This window comes from Diabrotica virgifera, chromosome 3 (genome assembly GCF_917563875.1).
Source record: "Diabrotica virgifera virgifera chromosome 3, PGI_DIABVI_V3a".
Lineage (NCBI taxonomy): Eukaryota > Metazoa > Arthropoda > Insecta > Coleoptera > Chrysomelidae > Diabrotica > Diabrotica virgifera.
Genome location: NC_065445.1, coordinates 18,194,074 through 18,207,806, shown reverse-complemented (window position 1 = coordinate 18,207,806; position 13,733 = coordinate 18,194,074). Strand labels below are relative to the sequence as shown.

The 13,733-nt window shown below is 33.2% G+C and overlaps 1 protein-coding gene across 11 annotated transcripts in view; it reads left to right on the top strand.

The window, feature by feature from the left end:
- Positions 1–13,733, top strand: part of LOC114328660 (spectrin beta chain) — a 157,295-nt gene that overhangs the window by 39,614 nt on the left and 103,948 nt on the right. Inside the window, exon 1 of one of the 11 annotated variants that reach the window (XM_028277588.2) lies at positions 7,847–8,112. The exons of the other annotated variants lie outside the window; for them this stretch is intronic. The gene's annotated coding sequence lies outside the window, so the exon portion shown is untranslated. Of the gene's footprint in view, positions 1–7,846; positions 8,113–13,733 lie in introns of those variants that run through there. 11 annotated transcript variants of the gene reach the window in all.

Genomic DNA, 13,733 nt, shown 5'->3' with positions numbered 1-13,733 from the left:
AATTGTTTGAAGAATATGATCCAGACATGCAGATGTTAAAATCAGTGGATGACAAAATATTATATACAAATATTAAATATAAAACTGATAAAAATTAAAAATAGTTGGTCATTTTTGTTCCCCAGTTAAAATATAAAAAAGTTTGGTTTTTGTTTACAGTCATATTAATTTCTAGTTAAACTCCCTCTGTGGCTCAGTGGTAAGAGCGCCTACCTTTGGATCGAAAGGACCGAATGGTCGTGAGTTCGAATCTCACCAGGGTAGAGAATTTTTCGTTTATTATAAATTAATAAATGAAAATAGTTTCTATCCTTGTGGGATCGGTACCCACCGGAGGGACCGCAGACGTTCGGATACAATTAGCGTCTCTGCAAAGACAATGACATCGACTTTGCAAAGTAACAAGACACTTACTCAACACACACTACACATAACACTAAATAGCTACCTAATTGGTAAAATCCACTGTACCATCACCATGCCAATGCCCATTAGTTGTCGAGGCATTAGCTAAATAAAAAAAATTTCTAGTTAGTCAGCTGTTATTTTTATTATAAAAAGTCCTAAATTATATACAAATATATTAATAAAGTTTTATAGTATATTTTAGTTTTTGATAAGTAGATAGTAAGCTAAACTTAACAGTAGATTTTCTAAATAAAATGTGGCAACGCTGTGTTAGTGGCAGTTGGCAGTTTTGTTTTGTGCATTTGATAAACTTCATAAACTGAAATGGTGGATAATATGGATTTTTCAAAAAAGAAAACAAGATATTGCAGCTGTTGTATTGATTCATGTAAAAATACTGAATATAACAGTACTGGATGCATTTATTATATTCGGAAACATTGCGTACATGTCCTGCATCAACTAAATCCTTTCCTTTTTTTGGTGTTGCTGATTGAAATTGGATATCATGGGAAATAAGACTTGAATCCAGTATAATGTTTAATATCCATTTTGATAGAATTCAAACAAATTACAATTCATACAAATTACAAATTTTAATAAGCAAATCAGTAAGCACACAAAAATAAACAGAGGTAACAAATAATTCATTTAAACTTATTCTTTTCCTCAATGGTCTCTTGCGTAAGCAGTCATCCAGTCGCACGAACTTATATATTAAATATTAAAATTATAATGAATAAAATAAAAAAACATAATTAATTTTACTATTAATTATGTGTATTCATTTAGTAATCAGGTTACAATAATATTTCAGTTCATAATTTGTGTCTTTCTAGATAAGTATCTATTTTTCTCGTTTTGTATATTTCACATACATAAATTTTATCAGAAAAGTATAAGTTTCAAACCGCGAGATAGCGCTACCGTCGAAACTCACAGCCAATACGAAATGTGTAAAAGTTTACATCTTTTAGCAAAAGCGTACTATCGGTTTGATGTATTAAAGCCAGTATATAGAACACAATTTGTCAATCTCTCGTGTTTGAATTGATAATCAACATGATGCGTTATGACGTCATTTCGGGCTTCCATGCGTCTTCATCTAAGTTGCCGCCTCTAATAATTTTCCTGTCTAGGTATTCTCTCCAGCTTCTTTTTCGTCTTCCACATTTTCTGCGGTCCTGTACCTGATTTAACAGTTGCTTTGGTAGTCGATCTTCTGACATTCTTTGTACATGTCCGCACAATATAAGTTGTTTTATCCTAATTTCGTCTACAATGATTATTATTGTATGAATTATTTTCATTATTTCTCTGATGCGATCATTTGTTATTCGTTCTCGGACATTACTGAGGCTTGTAACATTTGCGCTGATCTAGTTTTTTATTTGCCAAACTTCATTACCAAGTTGTATATGGTGAAACGTGAATTCTTTAATTCGAGATTTAATTTTCATCCCATGTAAACACAATATTTAGCTGAATATAAAAAATTGTGAAAAATTTATATGTACTTATAGTAAAACCTCGATAGAATGGACCTCTATTTAACGGACTTTGGATATAACGGACAAAAAATCTGATCAAACGTAAAAAAATGTTGAATGTAAAAAATATGAAAAATCGAATTCTGGAAGAAAAATCAGCAAGGACAGGATCTCAGCACTGCTTTGTACGATTACTAATGCCGATGGATCGCATATCTTTGCCAACAATTAGAGGAGCATTCGCAAATTTCGTAAACCTAGAGTTGTCAAAGATATAATGCATCATCTGCCCGTTTCATATTATAGCTCTAATAAGGCATGGTGCACCATAGATATTTTCAGAAATTGGCTTTTTTAAAGAATTTGAAGCTGCTGTTAGAAAATTTAAAGAGAAGAAACTGGAAATACAGCCGAATAAAGGTGGTGAAATGTTTATTGAATTTAGACAACGCTCCTGCTAATCCCCCTGAAACTTTTGGACATCCAGCAGACGGCAACTTTAATAACTGTAGTATGTTTTTGACAAAAAATACATCGCTTTTTCAACCCATGGGTCAGTGAATAATTTTGGCAACTAAACGAGTATATTGCAGAAAGTTCTTAGATGAAATAAAAAAGTAAAAAATATTAAATAAAACTTGATTCCTTTTTTAACTTACAGATGTATACACTGTGTCTAAATACAGTACATATTTTCAAAAATAAATTTTTGATTGATTGTAAACCTATTTTTATATAACGGACTTTCGGCTTTAACGGACATCCCGTCCCCCAACTAATCCGTTATATCGAGGTTTTACTTTCTCAAATTAGTCCTGTAACCTAAATTTGAAACACAAATAGGGATTTATATAACACAGCTCAGGACAAAGAAACTTTGTCGAGTGAAGAATGGGTAATAGGCATGGATCCCGTCTACCAATAAAAAGTTTTTAATAGCAAGCTGAAAATTTGTTAATACCTTAACGATGTCTGGCCGGACAAACTTTGATGTACGGGAACACTGGAACAGGTTAAAAATTTGGAACGTCAGACTACGAAAACGTTCCATTTATTTTGTTGGACAGAACTTCCAATTGATTTGTTACCCTTTCATTAAACTGTCATGCAATAATCAAATTGCCATTTACCACCAACATAATTCCTGTCCTTTGACATGTTTTACGTGTCGGACTTATTAAAATACCCAACATATTTGTGGGACAAACATTTTTTCATATATATAAAGTGTGCTATTGAATAAGTTTAAAAACAACCTGCTAGTTTTCACAATCATAAGCTTGTCAGGATGACACGTTCCACAATTAAAACTTCCCCTGTTCCAGTGTTCCCATGCATCAAAGTTTGTCCGACTGGACACCGTTAAGCTACTAACAAATTTTCAGCTTGCTATTAATAAACTTTTTTTGGTACGCGGGATCCAGACCTATAAATGTTACACAATAAATTGTTTGGGGAACAACAAAAACAATGAAGTAACCTTGCCATTTTTATTACGCGACGGAGCCTATCGCCAGTCGTCTACAATCATCGACAGTCGACAGTCCTTATATAATTCCATAAACCTATAACGAGTCAGTATCCGCACCACCCGAATCGTCACCGTATAAAGTAGGAAAGTAACGGTATTGCCGGAACGGTATTTTATGAAGTGGGTGTTAGTTATATTATACTGGGTGGATGTGTGAATATGTTGTTCTGCTTATTATAAAAACAATTGGCAAAATAGATAGAAAACTGTATTGATGTCAACAATCGACAGGGTGGACAACTACACATACCTTGGTACCAACATAAACAGCCAATGAGACCACCCTACTGAAATAAAACAACTCATAGGAAAAGCAAGATCAACGTTAATAACCATCAAGTCTCAGAAGTGACGATTTACCACGTGGTACCAAAATAATACTAAATAGGGAAATTCAAATGGAAGAAATAAAAAGAAGAAGAAAGTTAGCATGGGCAGCATTTGGCAAACTGAACTATATACTCAGAAATCAGGAAATTCAACTACATCTTAGATCTAAAGTTTTTGATGCATGCATTATTCCGATATTAACATATGGGGCACAAACATGGACAATCACAAAAAAGAATATTTTTTTAAAGCTCCATTTAATTTACAATCTGTTATCTTTCTTAATAATATAACAATAAGTAAATTTTATCACAATTAGAAGAAAAAATGACATGTAGGAATTCTCTCCAGTGAGAGGCTTTTTTTAACATATAATTTATAAAGTTAATATAAGTCGATAATACTGTAATATTTTATTCTGTGTTTAAATTTTCAAAAATACTAATTAGCTTTCTCAGAATTCGACCGAAATTTCACGATAATAGACACACGAAAACTTCCTTCTACTACGGACTACACTTGGAAACGAAATGAAATTATTATTCGGCACTTCGGCAGAGGTAACAGCATTGTTTAACAAAGAATTCTTTTTTAAACAATGGTAACACAGAGAAGCTAGGGGTATCACGATAAGGAAAAGCCGTTACATTTCAAATGGTCAAGCAAAACATTAATTGTCTCAACAACTACGTTTATTGTCACCATGAACGCATTGATTGTGGTTATTAAACGCAGTAGTAGATTGGTTAATGCATTCGTTGTCACAACAATCAGTTTACATCTTATAATAATCATATATTACTCTATATTAACAACATTTGTACATTGTTTTAATGAAATATGTACGTTGTCACGATAAACCAAGATAATTGCTTGCCATCTACGAAATCAAGAAAGTGAGTTGCTGCCAGAATTAACATCATTTATTAAATATACGATAAGTTATTGGCTGAATAAATTGAGTGTTATTGATTAATGTACTCTAGTTATTTTCGCAATTATTATTCAATCATTGTGACGATAACTAAATACATTCGTCAATGTCTAAAAGTTCGTTGAAACAAAAAATTAAATTGTTGTTACAACGAAATAGTATTCAATAATCAATGTTAATCAATATTACGAACTAAATTTTTTTGAGTGGACTTACGAAGTCCAATTGCTTGTTTTATATCCACCTAGTTTAGTTTTCGTTTTTCTTTTTCTTGATTCGTATTTTTTACGATTGTTGTTCTTTATTTTCCGTTTTTCGTTTATCGTTAATTCTATAAAGTTGTGGACTGCCGTTGCTTAGCGGCAAGATAACTGGTCCAGTAAGCCAGAACGCACGAGTTCGAATCTCTGCATCAACGACTATGATCTATTTTTATTTCTAAAAATGATAGGAGCCGTTCACCTTTCTTCGGAGGGAACGTGGAGCTGTCGGTCCACTTAGGCTAATACCAGTGATGTGGGAGATGTCTCCCTCCCACATCACTGGCTAATACGCATCGACACTACCTACTTCAAACAGGGTTAAAGACAGTGGCGGCTCGTGATTACTAAAAGAGGCGGTGCACAAATAGATAAATTTACCATAGGTAAATTTACCCTTAACACAACTTAATACGTAAATTTACCGGGTACTGGATGAAAAAGGATTTTTTTTTTCGTTTTTTGACACAGTATCTTGAAAATTGATATTTATGTATAATTAGATGATCGCATGGATAAAGAATTATGAAAATAAGGCAAGGCGTAATATTTATTTTATCGTAAATATGCACTAAATCAATGATACCATGTCTTGCCCATGTAGAATCGCTCCCAAACAAAACACACACGAAACAGAAAAATGCATTTTTTTTATCACATCCACAAATCCGGCAATTTTTTGAATATATATTTATTTATAATCTTTGCACAGCCTTCAAAATTTGAAGAGCTAGATGAAATTTCAAATCAACGCTAAAAAGTTATAGATAAGCAAAAACCATTCTAACACACATTCTAACACTAGAAAAGTCACATTCTAAAACACACTCGAGCCAAAGTTTGTCTGGCTCGGAATCTCATAAGCCCCGGCGTCCGTTGTAAGCTGACCGCGTCTATTTACCTTTTCCTATGCTTTTGAAGTCAAATCTCGAGCCATACGGAATGGTGCTCGGGCAGAGTAACTCACAGGAATTATTTGTTTTTTCGTTGATATTAAATTACATAATGATAAATAATGTATGTAGATAATGCATTGATATTAAAAAAAGCATAGTAAAAATAATATTATTTTTATTGTTTAATCTGTTTTCCTGTAAGTATATTTTTCAGAGCCAGTGCCATGGCTCGGTGGCCCCTTAGGACCAGCCGCCACTGGTTAAAGATGCAATTGGCGCCGGAATAATCCAAAAGGATCTTCCTGGTGAGCCTCGGGGCTGTCATAAATCTAACTTCCTGCCGTTCTACAACGTAGTTTTTACTATTATGCATATATGTTACGGGCAACAACGTAAATCCGGCCAATAACGTTAATAACCGGTCACTATCGACAATGGCCGGTTGAATTAGTCATTGTCGACAATGGCCGGATATTAACGTTATTGTCCATAGAAACTGGACATTGATGATAATTTTAAATTCTTGATAATGATCCATCATTGTCCGGTCAATGTCAACAATGCCCATTGTTAATCGGTCAATGTTGAAATTTAGACTAAAAGATAGGTTATGTTTATTATTTGCTTCATTTCTGTGCTCGTGCTGAAATTACTCGTAGTAAATGTACGTACAAAATGCCATGGTTCACTATCTTGTCAAAATAAAAATGATTAGCTTTCAAAAGCTATCTTATATAAAAAAAAATAATGTAGATATCATACCTAATTTTATTTAAAAATAAAAATGTATACCATTTTTATTCAGTTGCAATGCGAAGCCAAAACCGTCTTAATTTTTACTTAGATTAGAGCGTGCAGCCAGCACTCTTATCGACGATTTCACCTCTTGTTAGAGGTTCTTCAGAGAATGCATAGGCTGCTTTCTCTAATCCTTGTAAACATTTTTCGACATATTAGTCTCCCATTGCAACTGACGTGAAGGTAGTAGGTGCGTAGCGGCATCTGCTAAATGAAAGACTAAGTTTTTCAACCTTTCAACAAAATATTTTTATTAAGTTGAAAAACTTAGTCTTTCATTTAGCAGATGCCGCTACGCACCTACTACCTTCACGTCAGTTGCAATGGGAGACTAATATGTCGAAAAATTTTTACAAGGATTAGAGAAAGCAGCCTATGCATTCTCTGAAGAGCCTCTAACAAGAGGTGAAATCGTCGATAAGAGTGCTGGCTGCACTCTCTAATCTATGTAAGTAAAAATTAAGACGGTTTTGGCTTCGCATTGCAACTGAATAAAAATGGTATACATTTTTATTTTTATATTAGTATTACTCCTATAGAGTAATTAGGTCCATTTTCCGTTGGAACTTTACCAAGCTGCAGACGGGGGTTGTGAATTGCATAGTGTAGAATTCCTTCCCTTTTGTCTTCACTGGAGCATCCATTTGACTTGCATATTGTAGAAGCCTTGGAGGTGTCACCAGGGAAATGGACTAATAAGTTTTTCAATTAAAAATCTTTTAAAAATATTTTATTTTACAAATATAAATATTTTTATTAGGTTGAAAAACTTAGTCTCTAATTTTATTTATTTATCAACATTGGCCATTTGCTTTTGGCCACTGTCGTTATTGACCGGTTATTGATGAAAACTCTAATTTTAGGTTATTTTTTTACATCATTGGCCAATAGCTAATGTTATTGTCGTTAATGGCCGGGCATTGTCGCTAATAACCAGGGACATTCACGACAATGCCTGGTCTTTAACGTCATTGGCCAATTTACATCATTGTCCGTAACATATACATCATTCGTCTAATAATTTGTTTACGCCTGCGCATTTTCCATTTACGAAATTGTGCACTATACCTACCGCTATTCTGCGCCCTACTGTAATACAGATCACACATTCCAACGAATAGACAAAACCCGTAACTGCTATTTTTTTAACTTTATAAGCCTCATCCCTATCATCACATGAAAGCGTTGCGTTGCCGCAGTCTCTTTGGCACGAGGTAGGTCAGGCGTCGAGACGGCTGGGCCCCGGTGCCGGCGGCTTATCGATCCTCCGGGGTACACACACAAAACGGTTCCGCGAGCGCCGCGTCGCTACTTTTCCTGCTTCAAATCGGATTTCCCGGCTCGTTTTTCGCGAACACTCATTTTTTACGCATTCGATGATTATTTTTAGGTTTTGAGTGGTCCTTGTAGGAGGTGGGTGTAGGACGCCGAAATTTTTTAACATAACTCATGTGAACATTTTTCGGTAAGTTGGTTAAGTAGTCCTATGACCTTTCAAGTTTTCGGAACAAATGTCACATACTTATTTATCATGGTTTCGAACGATTCAAAGCGCTTCCAAAATATTAATAATAACTTTAAAGGTAGTAAGTGGTTATTCAGGAATCACAAAAGACTCATATTTGAGGCAAAAAGTATTAATCTATTGTTATAGATATTATTGCATGGATCCCAGGACATTCTGGGGTATTAGGGAATATTAAAGCTGATTCACTTGCCAATGTAGCAATGTAGGTCGTTGTCTCAATTATCTAGTAAACATAAAGGTGGAAAAAGATGAATATTTCCCTTTTAAAAAAATGTACTAGGATAAATTTAAAAAAGAGTGGAAGGAATCTTTCAAATAGTCCTTGCTACCTCAATGTCCCTTACATAGATAGAAGACATACAATAACCTATTATTAGAATGTGTACAGGTCACTGTTTAGTTGCAAATAACCTATTCACCTATCAACAGACTTACAACCCTTTTTATAAGCCGCAGTTGGTTGATATTAAACTCTTAATACATTTTTTGAATATTAATACAGTTATGCAAGTCCGGATTATAAGCATAACAGAAAGGTCAAAATAAGCACTTATATAAGCAAAAAATGTCGCAAAAATAAGCAAAGTTTTTATGAAATAAGCAAGGTTCAAGAAAAAAACGCGTAAGTAAACATGGATATAATATAATGATATAAATATGAATAAAGGACATTAACATCAAATTACATTTATTTTTAATTATCCTATTATTAATAATAAATTAATAAAAAATTACGAAAGTGTTAAGCTATAATATAATAAAAAAAAATCGAAAAATAATTAACTAATTAATATATTTTTTTATTCATTGCCATTAGCATAAAAACAATTAACAATGTTTTTCCAAATTTTCTTGTGTCTTCTATCTGCATACATATATTTATACGTAGAAAAAGTTCTTTCAACATCTGCAGATGTGATTGGTGCGTATTTAAATTTAAACAAATGTACCGATACTATTTTACAACAATATAATAAATTTGAGCTGTCTGCAGACAAATATTAGTTTATTACATGGACAGGTATAACGATGGGTTTTGCCGTTTATCTCCTAACCTAAGGGATTAAAATTCTTATGGTTTAGTGAATTAGTAGAGTTTTATAGATCTGTATACTTCATATAATTTTGCTTAAGACAAGAAGTAACATGAAATTTCACTATAGTTTATCATAAGAAGTAAAATAAACAGAGATAAGCAGCATATCTTTAAAATAAGTATTTTTACTAAAAATCACAATTATAAGCAAAAAAGGAAAATGTTTATATTCCGGACTTTAGTTATGAGAAAAGGAAAATATTGGAAATGAATGGATTAAATAATTTGAACAATCTGTAATCACCTGGGTTCTTCACTATACCTATCCGAGGCAACATTTGGGATTGTGGATTTCTCCTTTATTCCGCGTCGATGATCTGGCCAACAAAAAATGCCTACTCCTTTTGTAGTTTATGTTAACCGGTAATAAAATTTGTTTGAGGAAAATATTTTAATACGATCTGCACTTATTGCTTAACTATAACATCGATCCGGACATTCTCTAGTAGAGCCTATACTCTAAAGGAATTTACCTACATACATAATAGTGGAGTCACTGAAGGTGGATATGAGCTATTACCTCCGATTTCGTTGAACCTCCATCGATTTGCATGAAAATTGGTAAGTGGTTAGAGGATATCTCAAGGAACAAAGGTGACATGATGCCAACTTGCGCTTTTACCCTGGGGGTGGATGCCACCCTTTCTCAGGGGTGAAAATTATTTTATTAAAAATAACCCCATAATTCGATGGGGGGACAAATTTTAAGCAACATTTGTTATATAAAGTTTTTAAAATAAATCAAAACTTTAAGTTATTAAAGATCAAATATTTTAATTTTTCTTGAGAAAAATGCATGTTTTTAACCAATTTTTCATCAATAACTCAAAAAGTGTAAGTTTTTACAAAAAAGTTATAATTATTAAAATTGAAGCTAATAAAAAATGAAATAAACCTGTTACTAGAAAAATCTTTTAATGCTAACTAAAAGTGAGTTATAGGTAATTGAATGTATATTTTTTTCGACGAGTAAAAAACTCTAAGTATTCAAGCTGAAATAACGGGACATTGATGCATTTTATAACATAAACTTATTAAACATTTGTCAAAGTACTTAAAAAAATCTATCAAATGAGCACCCGAACATGTTGATAGCGTTAAAATTTATGCTCCAAAATTTTTTCAAAATTTATCTTTTAAAAATGTTTCCAAAAAATGTTATTGTTTTTTTAATAACTCCGTTCGTGTTTACGATATCAGGTTCATCTGAAAACTGTTTAAAAGTTAATTCCAAGTGCTATTTAAGCACGTTGAACCTAATCTTTTAAACCCCTTACTTTTTTAGAAATAAAAGGTTAAATGGCCCCGGTTGCATGGTTCCCACAGCAAAATTTAAGATTTAAACGTTTCTATCTCGGTTATTTTTTACCCTATAGAAATAGTAAAACAGGTAAAACATTTGGCACAGAAAAAACTAAAATTTGATCTTATATAATTTTTTACGTATGTTGAGTATTTTTGGAGTATTATCAAAAGAATATGAGAATTACAATAATTTTAAAAATTATGATTTTTTAAAATTATATCTTTTTTCAAAAATATGCATTCTAAACCGGTCAAAATTATCGAAAACATTACTTATGCTAATATAAAGAAGTTCTTGTAAGGATTACTATAAATTTTAATTTTTGTGGAAATGGCGTATGTTTTATTTTTCACTTTCTCCTAAAAAATTCGAAACGGTTCTTTTATTTTCATTATAACTTACTTAATTTTGACGCTATTACCTTGTTCTGAAGCTCATTTGATAGGTATTCTGAAGTACTCTGACAAATGTTTAGCAGGAATATTTTATACATTGCATCGTTTTCCCATTATTTAAGCTTGAATACTTAGATTTGAGTTCTCGTCGAAAAAAATACACATTCAATTGCCAATAATTCACTTTTATCTAACATTAGTTCAGTTCTTTATGTGAGGAATGTATTGAATTTTTTTTGTTTTCAATTTCAGTAATAACAACTTTTTTGTAAAAGCTTATAGTTTTTGATTTATACGTGAAAATCCGATTTAAAACATGCATTTTTTTACGAAAAAATAAAATTTTTGGTCTTTAATAACTCAAAAAGTGTTGATTTATTTTAATAACATTATATAACAAATTTTGCTTATAATTTGTCCCTCTATCAACTTATGGTATTATTTTTAATAAAATAATTTTCACCCCCTAGAAGGGGTGGCATCCACCCCCAAGGTAAAAGCGCAAGTTGGCATCATGTCACCTTTGTTCCTTGAGGTATCCTCTAATTACTCACCAATTTTCATGAAAATCGATGGAGGTTCAACGAAATCGGAGGTGAAAACCTTCAGTGACTGCACTATAATACTATGCGTGTCGAGTGGACTTACGGGAATTATTACCTGTGGGTAATTTAGTTTTACGATATAACATAAATCATTTTAATGTTTTAACTTTGTTTCTACCTTTTTTACAAGGATTTAATTATTAGATTACAATATTTTACAAACAGTGATCACTATAATTTCGTATAAAAGTTTAGTTTAAAGACAACAAAAAAATGAAACTAACAATAATACTGAAAACATTATATATTTTGTGGTCTACATAGCCTGGAGATATCTTCTGAGACACATTTTTTATTAATTTTTAATTCTACAAATTTTTCGTAATTTTCTGGGTTTGGTTCAAGATAGAGGATGTAGACAACAATATGTTCCCGGGTTGTCCAACGAGTTCAAAGAACTTTGCTGACCCTATTAGTGTCATAGAGCTGGGAATCGTGTATAGAGAACTGGAATTAATACCCTGTCTTATGGCACTCCAAGGATAACCTTTTCGTTAGTGGAGAATACTTCTGCAAATCGAGGCTACGGCCCAATGTAACGAAAACCGAAGTGTGCTGTTTCCATCTAAATAATGCCCAAGCCAACAAAAAACTTACCTTTCACTTTGAAAACAGAATACTGACGCATAACTCAACACCAAAATATCTTTGAGTGACTCTTGACAGAACTTTTAGTTTTAAGGAACACCTACAAATAACGGCAGCAAAACTGAAAACGCGAAATAATATAATCCAAAAGCTATGTGGCAAATGGGGGTCCTCAGCCTCCGTACTCAAATCATTCTCTCTCGGACTTCTATACTCGACAGCTGCATATGTTTCCCCGGTGTGGCTCAATAGCAAACACAAGAAGATTATTGACACCCAATTAAACCAGACAATGCGAATAATCTCAGGTACAATTAGACCAACACCGAACTATTGTCTTCCCATTCTGAGTCACATTCCTCCGCCGAAACTACGAAGAAGTTCTCAAAGAATATCGAAAAATCCAAGTTCACCATCAACTACCCATCCACCATCATCATGATAAGATTGATATCTAAATGATCAGGGAACATTTCGACCTCACCAACGCTTGGAGAAGACAATGGGAGAGCGAATCACCACAGAAAGCACACCAAATAGTCTGTATCGATCAGAAAGCGTCAGGCTTTGAACTGCCTCGCAATACATGGACAACGCTAAACATATTAAGAACAAGCAGCGGCAGATGTGCTGACAGCTTACATAGACGGGGAAAATACACAGTACACAGTCCTAAGTGTGACTGTGGCACGGTATAGAGAAGGACAGTAAAACCTCTTATATGTCGGCACTTTGATCTCAAGAAGTAATACCGGCGGTACGCAATTGGTAATTCACCAGTGGTGGATGCGAGTTTTCCCTGTTAAAACCCGTACGTTTCTACGCGACTAGCAATGCAAGAGAGGTGGTCTAGCGTCTGGGAACCTTGCGCGGTCGCCATGCGCGTTGAAAGATTTTACTTCCAACTTTTCTGAGAGTAGTTCTACTGTCCCTCTTTATACTGTGACTGTGGTGCGCAACGACAGACCGTCCGTCACATTGTTGAAGATTGAAGATTTCCCCCGAAGGCGGTTCCCTGGAATTTTTGATGAGTTCCTGAATGCGACCGAAAATGAGTAGCGGTATTTATGCTGGTTTTATCTTGTAGGCCCTATTTTTCTTAGCGTTATTTTTATTTCTTTTGGATATCTGTTCCACTTTATTGTCAAGAATACCAAATATATTTTTAAAGAAAAGAATGTGTGTGCATCTATAATCCAGACTATCTTGACTACAATACAAAATTTAGAAAAATTTGATATTAATAATAAAGATATTTTATTTTTAATGTGATAAGAGAAACCTTTAAAAAGATAACTCTTGCTTGTGTGCGTGTATATCGACCGTTCTATTTCTCTCTTAATTAAATAAAGCTAACAAACACTGAATTTACTTAATCATCGACGTGATTAGGCTATACTTGGGTGTGTACGTATTTCCTACACCTTAATAAGAGCGTCGTACATTCATAACTTCTATAAGACAAAGGTGTCTTCATTTTGCATTAGTTAATGGACAATTTAAAATTAAGGTTAGCTGGTAACAGTTCCTTCACCAGAATTTGAAATATAAAACAAGTAAAGTCTAAT